The sequence below is a fragment of the Chrysochloris asiatica genome, unplaced genomic scaffold (assembly GCF_000296735.1).
Source record: "Chrysochloris asiatica unplaced genomic scaffold, ChrAsi1.0 scaffold00034, whole genome shotgun sequence".
Classification (NCBI taxonomy): domain Eukaryota; kingdom Metazoa; phylum Chordata; class Mammalia; order Afrosoricida; family Chrysochloridae; genus Chrysochloris; species Chrysochloris asiatica.
The window spans coordinates 15631698-15641186 of NW_006408552.1; positions in this window are offsets into that span (position 1 = coordinate 15631698).

Sequence of the window (9489 nt, forward strand, 5' to 3'; positions counted from 1 at the left end):
TCAGCGGTTCGAAACTACCAGCTGCTCCGCAGGAGAAAGATGAGGCTTTCTACTCCCGTAAAGATTTACACCCTCGGAAACCCTGTATAGGGTCGCTATGGGTCGGAACCGACTCGATGGCACTTAACAACAACAACATAGGGATTCCGAGGAACAACATGTGCGTTTGAACCACTGACCTGTGGTTTGCAGCTTAGTGCTTAATTTATAGTGCCACACCAGGAGTCCTCACCTCTCTCTAATTCCATGAAGTTTATCTCACCCCCCAAAGAAATTTGGTACTTGTTAAGGTTGAACTGTTGTTGTTGTTGTTGTTAAGTGCCATTGAGTTGGTACTGACCCATAGCGACCCTGTATAGGGTTTCCAAGGAGAGGCTGGTGATCTTGAACCACCGACCTTGTGGCTCAAACTGACTTTGTGGTCCAGTGCATTAACCCACAGTGCCACCCCAGGACTCGGGTTGAATTATGTGCCCCCAAAATATGTGTCTACTTTGCAGGGCCAAGTTTCTCAGTATGACATTCTTATTCTCCATTTTGTTATCTGATGTAATCATTCTACAGTTTGTAAATTCTCACCTCTGTGGTGTTCATGGGGCAGAATTAGAGGTAGTTATGTTCATAAGACCAGATGCAATCTACTAGATTAGACTGTATTTTGAGATTCAAAAGAGATTAAACAAGTGAGCAGAGTACAGAGGGACCTACTACCACCAAGAAACAAGAGCTAGGAGCTGGATTCCTGGGCTTGAGAACCTCTGAGACCCAGGAGAAGATTGATGCCAAGACACAGAAGGACGTCAAGGGATGTTGGGTCCATAAGTGTTGAAAGGAGACAAGGGCTTTCCCCCAGAGTAGACACAGAGAGAAAACCTCTCTCCTAGAGCTAGTGCCCTTAATTTGGACTTCTAGACTCCCAAACTGTGAGAGAATAGCTTTCTATTTTTTCAAGTCACTTAATTGTGATACTGTTATAACAGGATGAAGACAGTACCTTTAAATAGTCTTTCCTTTATTCTTCACCACACATCAGCCCCTGGCAGTTACTAATTAAATTCTACGTGTATGATTTATTTATTCTGGATATTTCACATGGAATCATACCAGGGAGCTTCAAATCGTTTATGGAAAAGTGGAATGGAAAGATAATGGAATTTTCCATGAAATTTCTGATTTCCCCTAGCACAATTATTGTTAAGTGCCATTGAGTTGGTTTCAACTCATAGCAACCCTATGTAGGTTTTCCAAGGAGCGACTGGTGAGTTTGAACCACTGACCTTGTGGTTCAAAGTGACCTTGCAGTCCAGCGCATTAGCCCGCAGCACCACACTAGGACACCTTTGCACAATAGGTGGTCTTTTACGACTGCCTTCTTTCACTTGTTGTTATTGTTGCCGTCAAGTCAGTTCTGACTCATGGTGACCCCATGGGTGCAGAGCAGAATTGTTCCATAGAAATGTCAAGGTTGTGACCTTCTGGAAGCAGGTTGCCGGGGCTGTCTTCCTTGGCTCTCCTGGGACTGGCTGCATTTAAAAAAAAGCTTTCCAGATGGATTACAGTGCACATGCCAAACAAAGACTCACTATATGTTGTTCTCGTATGTGCAAGCTGTACGCATGTGGAGTGTGACCTTCCCACCTCCGGAGTGTCAAGGCTGTAGTAGGTTCCTGGGGGATGCTTAAAGATGCACCAGATGGGAAAAGGGCTGGAGAACCAGATAGGCAGATGCAGGATGGCATGGGTACATCTAACTGGGGAACTTGGAGAATGGAAGATCAGACCATTTGCTTAAAACATTGGGTGCACCTGGTGTTATGGATTGAACTGTGTTCCCACAAAAATATATGTGGAAAGAGAGTTTTCTCTGCATGTCAATGAGGCTATCTCAGTGTAGGGTGTGTCTCAAAACTGCCAACTTTTGAGTTGTAAAATTAGATACAGACCAGCAAACACAAATGCAGAAAAGATGTACCACATGGAGATAGCCTAGAAACCCTGGGGCTATAGAAGCTCAGACAAAGATTCCTCCTTTGAGCCAACACAGTGAGAAAGCCTGATCCTGGAGCTGGTGTTTGGAATTCCAACTTCTAGTCTCCTATCCTGGTGTGGCACTGTAGGATTAGCACTTGACCACAAGGCTGGTTTGAACTGCAAGGTTGGCAGTTCAAACTCACCACTGCTCCTCGGAAGCCATATACAGGATTGCTATGAGTCAGAACTGACTCGATGGCCCTTAACAACAACAATTCTATGAAAAAACAAATGTCTGTTCATTAAAACCACCCTCTTGGAGTATTTGTTACAGCAACACTAGAAAACAAAGACCTTTGGGGAGTGGACTGAAAGAAGGTGGAAGAAGCCAGATCCTTAGATGATTCAATTTTATCTGTGGCTCATGGGAATGTTGGAGGGATTTAAGGGACAGAGGGACATTGCAAAACCTGTGGTTTGTGATGCTCCATCTGATGGCTGAGTGGGGGACACTCTTCGTGAGACCATCCCTTCTGCAACAATGAAGATGAGAATTAGAGAAAGCTCTGTCTTCTGTCTCATGCTGTTCATCTGACACTTCCTGTTTCCTGAGTCCTCTTCCAGGTGTTTTCCTGAACTCCACCCAACAGCACTTCCATTCCATTGTTTCATTACCTTTTACTCTCTGCTTTCCTGGAAATCCATAGGATGCTGATTGCAACATCAGAAACACAGCAGCTCCCTCTTTGCTGACATCACAGGTCCCAGAAAAAGTGGTTGAGTAATGTGTAGAAGGACGTCTATGCAGTTTTGCAACTGCAGTGGAAGTGTGCAAGCTGGGAGGCATGGAGGGAAATCATCATCCCACGTGAGGTGGATACCACCTACTATGTAATTTTTGGAACCTGGGCAAGTTCACCACTGACACCACTTGGAGTCATAGGTTTGGCTGCGCGCCCTGGCTTCGTGGTTTAATCACTCATACATGTCTTTTCCCCGCTCCGAGTTTCTGTTTCCCCACCTGTAAAATAGGAATGATAATAGCACCAACTCAGCTTACGTCAGGAGCTCTGGTAGGGCAGTGGCTAAAACGCTTGGCTGCCAACAGAAAAGCTGGTGATTTGAACCCACCAGCCGTTCTGTGGAACCAAGGCGTGACCGTCTGCTTCTGTAAAGACGACGGCCTTGCCAACCCTATGGGACAATTTTACTCTGTCTGAGTCAGAACTAACTCGATGGCAATGAGTTTAGTTTGGGGTTCTAAGTACCTTACAAGTTCCTGGGTGGCTCAAATAGGTTGTGCTTAACTACTAACTTAAAGGTTGGTGATTTGAACCCACCCAGCAGTATCTTGGAAGAAAGGGCTGGTGATCTGCTTCAGGAAAGATTGCATTCAAGATAACCCTAAGGAGCACAGACCTACCCTGACACACAGGGTTGCCATGACTCCTAATTAGCTTGATAGCAGTTTGTTTTGGCTCTTCTGCTTACCTTTCAGGGTTTTCATGAGCATTGGTTGAGAGGGATGTAAAAGTACTTTATAAACTGTAAAGTGCCACAGAGATGCTCTGGGAAAGAGCTACTCTGGGATGAAGTAGAAAGTGAGAAGCCACTAGAAAGCGTTCTTTCTCCTCTTTGCTGTGAAGTCTCTGCAGTTATTCACATTTCAGGGCAAAGGTGTGAAGTATGTGGATCAGAAAGGATGGACATTCCTGACCTCGTCCCAGCAGCCAGATACCGCCTCATCTTGTCCCTGTGTCTGGGATAGAAAACAGATCACTACCTAGTTCTAATCCCACCATGGATCTCTGAAGATCTTGGACTTTAAAACTAGAAATCTCAGTTTGAATTCCAGTTCTGCTACTAGGTGTTTATGGGAATTTTCATGGGTCACTTAATTTCTGGGCCTCAATTTGCTCATCTGTAAAATAGGGATACTTAGAACCGACTCGATGGCACTTAACAACAACAACAACACCTCGTTGGGTTGCTAGACAAATAGAACCAGTTATGGATGTAAAGCACTCAGAGCAATGAATATGAGTTATTGTTGTATACAGGAGCTCTAGTATGGTGCTGTGGGATAAAGCATTGGACTTCAAGGTCAGTTTGAACCATAAGGACGGAGGTTCAAACTCACCACCAGCTCCTTGGAAACCCTATACACGGTCGCTATGAGTCGGAACCAATTCCACGGCACTTAAAAACAGTAACAATTGTCTGAGGAGCCACTGGGTAGTGCACACATTAAAGTGATCTATGACTAACCAAAAGGGTGGTGATTCAAACCCAGCCAGAGGTGCCTCGAAAGAAAGGCTTGGAGATCTGCTTCCAAAAGATCACAGCCTTGAGAACCCTATGAAACAGTTGTACTCTGTAAACCTGGGATCTCCAGGAATCGGAACCAACTCAAAGATAGCTAATAGCAGTAACACTGTTGTCTGAGGTTAGCTAATAGCAGTAACACTGTTGTCTGCGGTTAGCTCATAGCAGTAACACTGTTGTCTGAGTGTGTGTTTCATCTCTCTGCATCTTCAGGAAAGATTGCTGTCATTGCTGTGATTTGCTGATTCATGGTGATCCCACAAGTACAACAGACCCAAACATTACCTGTCCTGGACCATCTTCTGTGTGCTTCTTGTGTATGTTCAGTGTCTTCCACCCAAGGGGACTCATCTTCTAGCACGATATCATCATATTTTATTGTGATCCATGGGGTTTCATTGGCTAAATTTGTAAGTGGATTTCCAGGCCTTTCACTCTAGTCTGTCTTAATCTGGAAGCTCCATTGAAACTTATCCACCACCAAGGATGTTCCTGATGGTATTTGAAAACCGGTGACATAGCTTCCAGTATCTCAGCTACACACAAGCCACTGCTGGACAACACTCTGACAGACGACAGATCACCCTGGAATTTATAGTCTGAATGGATGGCTGTGTTCTGTCATACCTATCTGATTCCATCTTTGCTCTCCATCTTGCCCTCAGTAGTATTTGATTCCTGACAGAAGGACCTAAAGTGAAATGTAAGGAAAGGAGAATAAAGGAAGTGGAGAGAGAGAGAGCCTTAGAAGACTCTCTGAGGACAGAGAGGGTGAGAGAGGCAGGCTGTTCTGAAGGGGTCTTGAAGTTAGGCTAAGGAGAACCTTGGTCCTTTCTGGATGATTCTGGCCAAATCTCCTCAATGGAAGATGAAGAAACAGATTCAGGCATGCTCAACAAATACACACTTCCAATCCAACAAGTTCGATGGATCCTGATCTTGTTGTCAGTGTAGCTTTCAAAGGAGGAAAGAGTTTAAGGAAACAGATAAGGGCCAACTCTATCAAACACTGTGGGGAACCTTAGAATTCGGGGCTTGTTTCACTCCATGGCATCTCTACCAATTTGTGATGTGATATTTATTGGTATGGTTGTTGGTTTTGAGTCTCCCTCCTTCCCTTTGAGTGCAAGTTTTGTGGTTTGTGTGGACAAGGATTCTGTCTCTTTTGTCCTTTACTTTATGTTTAAGGATGAATGAATGAGAAAGGGTTTGCAAACATCCATTGGATTTAGAAGGCCATGGTGAACTTGAAAAAGGCTATTATTCTAGGGCAAAACCTCATTTCCTGCAGGAACTTATGGGCCAAGAGTGAAGACAGACACATAAACAAGAGCAGAAGATGAATTTGAGGACAGGACCACAGTTTTCCGCATCCATTGCCATTTCTTGAACATCAGCCTCTTTGGATTTAGTTGGAGGCATTCATCCCCCCAGGGAGGATTTATATCGTTACAGAAGGAGCACACAGAGAGAAATTGATAGTGTTCAATGACTAGGTTCCTAAGTGGAGATTTAGAGTATAAAAACTAGTTGTCCATGTCACAGAGCAAGAAGATGAACATTCTTATTTGTCTTGGAGCCTAAGGGTGGGGAAGAGAAAAACTCATGGGCAGCTGGGAAAGTGGAGAGTGGAGAAGAATTGCTCTAGATTCCCCAGGATGATTTTGGGGCCTTCCAAGGAGAGACTCTTCTCCAGCATGTGTAGGGGCTTCTAAAGAAAGATGCCAGAGGTGGAGTTTCCCACACCATGGGGGAGAAACTCCTAAAGCAACACAGAGACTGAGAGAAGCAGGTGATTCTGAAGGTGAGGATAAGAACCTTGGTCCTCTCAGGTCAAGTCTGGTCAACATCCCTCAATGAAGAACCAGACCTAGGCATGTTCAAAGACACACTTGCAATCCATCAAGTCCTGTTGTAAAAACATGTGAGTCACCAATCATTCCTCACACAGCACTCTCTGTACTTCTCTATTGAGTTTGATGATCTGTTGCAACGGCCACACAGAACTCAGAACCACACTCACAGCTATGATTTTATCTGGGAAGAGAACAGGTTACGAGTCAGAACCAAAAAATGCACAAGGCACTGTTCTTTCAGTCAGGACAGCCTGCCCTCAGCCATGTCCTCAGGGAGGTCTCTCTTTCTCTGTTCAGGTGATGTTAGGAAGCTCTTTTAGGGTTGCCAATAAATGCCCACAGGTCACACCACTCCACCATAAGCCTCATCCTGAAGGCACTTGGCTCTAGCTCCATGTATCTGCAAACCTAACTCCCCCAGTTAAGTAAGTGTCTGGAGGCATCCCCCTCTACAAGTAAGCCTCCTGCCCAAAGTCACTCAGCTTGACTCTTTCCATGGACTGGGAAGCCCACTGCTCTCTCTCATGCTCTGGTTCTTGGTTCTGCTGCTGCTGCTCCTCTGCCCCTCCTCCAGCATCACAACTTTCTGTCCCTGGGTGGAGGAGAGTCAAAGGGATCTCAGGGTCCAAAGGATGCGCTCTTCTTCGATGGTAGTGAGATTCCCCCCTCCTGCTTTTGAGATGGCTCATTTTATACCTAAACTAGAGTTTCAAGCTTTTGTAATTATAATAACTCTGCTAACATTTACATCCTGTCCGTATCTTCTCCCACCTTCTCTTACTCAGACCCAGCAGGGCAGAAATATTGTTTGGTGGGAGTTACAGACTACAGCTAGAAGAAGCGTTAGATTAATTAACTACACCACACCTAAGGAGCCTGTTGTTGGCATAGATTTCAGAAAAGGAGAGGATTTAAGGAAATGGACAAGGGCCAACTCTATCAAACACTGCTGGGAACCCAAGAAAGGGAGTTCTTTTATTTGATTGCACTTATCCCAGTTTGCAATGCAACCATTATTTGGGTGGCTATATGACTTTCCCCCTCCATTAAAGTGTAAGTTACATGAGGGTAAGGATACTGTCACTTATATATTCAGTGCCTGAACCAGCAAGGAGAAAGCCCAACCCACACGGTGACATTGGGGTGGAATGCACATCTCCCCCAATGTCAACAATGAACAGAAAATGGCCACAGACCTGCCTCCTCCACCCTTATTATAAGGGACATAAAGTTTGGCAAGGCCTCTTGCCTTGCCTCCAAAACTTATATATTGCCTTATTTATCTGAATTAGCAAGATACTTTTCTTGCCTCGTCTCCAAAACTTAACTACTACTGTATTTCTCTGCATTGGAAAGACCAGGAAGAATGGTGTTGGCAAAGAATATTAGATATATCATGGATTGCCAGAAGAACAAACACATCTTGAAAGAAGTACAGCCAGATTTTTGTCTCGCATACTTTGAACTTGTCATCAGGAGGGACAAGTGCCTGGAGAAGGACATCACACTTGGTAAAGTTGAGGGTCAGTGAACAAGAAAACTCTCAATGAGATGGATTGGCACAGTGGCTGCAACATTGGGCTCAAACATAACATTGTGCGGATGGTAGAGGACTGGGCAGTATTTTTGTTCTGTTGTGTATAGGGTTGCTAAGAGTCAGAACACACTTGGAAGTACCTAACATCATTGCCAACAAGAACAGGGGCTTGAATTTCAGACAAGTCATCTAACATTCTCTGTTTTTCTTACTCAAGATGGTGACCTGTGAAATGTGTGTCTGATACCTGAGTTGTTCCCCTTATTGTGAACAATACACTTGGTCAGTGAGAGTCAAGACATACTTCCCAGCAGATGTGCTGGCAGTATAAGATGATAAGCAATCAAACATGGTTCTCCTCGATCCAGGACAACTTGTCCACATATGGTACAATCTGAGCTTAATGAGCCTGTGAATATTATTTAGGATTCAACTTTGATCAACTGTGGAGAGAAGACAGAAGAGGAAGATAAGTTACTGAATATTGATAAGGATTGACAGGTTCCTCAGACCTGCATAGTTCCTTTATACTACACTATAACAATCTATGTGTCTGAATCTTCAACCTCAAAAATGTCTGTGTCTTCGTCATCTTTGTACCCAAACACTTGGAGCAGAAGTTTTTGAAAATAACAGAGCAGTTTTAGGTGTACTGAACAATTGTGTAGGAAGTAGAGAGGACTAGGTGCAATGCAGCCTCTCCATCTTGCACACTCTTTCTGCTATTATTAACATCTTGCATCTGTGTAGTACATTTTGTTACTATTGATGAGTCAAGATTGATATATTATTAACTAATGTTCATGGCTAACATCTTAACATCAGGGTGAACTCTTTGTGTTGTACAATTCTTTGGGTTTTGACAAATGCCCAATGTCATGTGTCTACCATCACCATACCACACAGAGAGTGTGATTCTCAGTATCCACTGTGCTCCCCTCTTCACCCCTATCTCCTTCCCCTGATCCCCTGGCAACCACTAATCTTTTCACCATCTCTGATGTTTTTCCAGATGTCATATAATTGGAATCATCAGTACATAACTTTTTCATACTGATTTCTTACACTTAGCAATATACCCATTTCTCATTTATAGACATGGTTAGGTTCTAAAAGCCAGGGTGTGATTTGAAAATCAGCACTGTGTAAAAGTGGAGGCTAACCACATCAGACCAAAAAATGGAGGATGACTACATCATCACCTAACTGCCAAATCACATCATTATACAACTGCCAAATGACATCATTATGACTGCCAAATGACATCATTATATAGCTGCCAAGTGACATCATTACACCTTGGTGTTGATTACTGCCAGCTTCATATCATTCATTCATAAAATAATTGAGTAGTTGATTTTTTTTTTTTCTTTTTTACTATTGTCATAAATACAAATGTTGGCTAATGTGATGGTTGATAAGTGAGGAGTTGCTGCTAAGTGCCGTCAAGTCAGTTCTGACCATAGCAGTCCAGTATAAGGTTACTGAGGAGAGGCTGTTTGGTTTGAACCATTGACTTTGCAGTTAGCAGTCCAGTGCTTCTCCTGCAGAACCACACCAGGACTCGTAAGTAAGGAGTTGTTGTTGTTGTTGTTAAGTGCATTTGAGTTGGTTCTTATCCATAGAGACCCTGTATAGGCTTTCCAAGGAGCGGCTGGTGCACTTGAACTGCTGACCTTGCCGTTCCAATCGACGTTGCAGTCTAGCACATTAAACCACAGTGCCACACCAGAACTCCTAGTGTGAGGAGTAGGTGTATGAATTTAAGGTTTGTCTATGTCTTTTTTTTTTTTTTTTTTT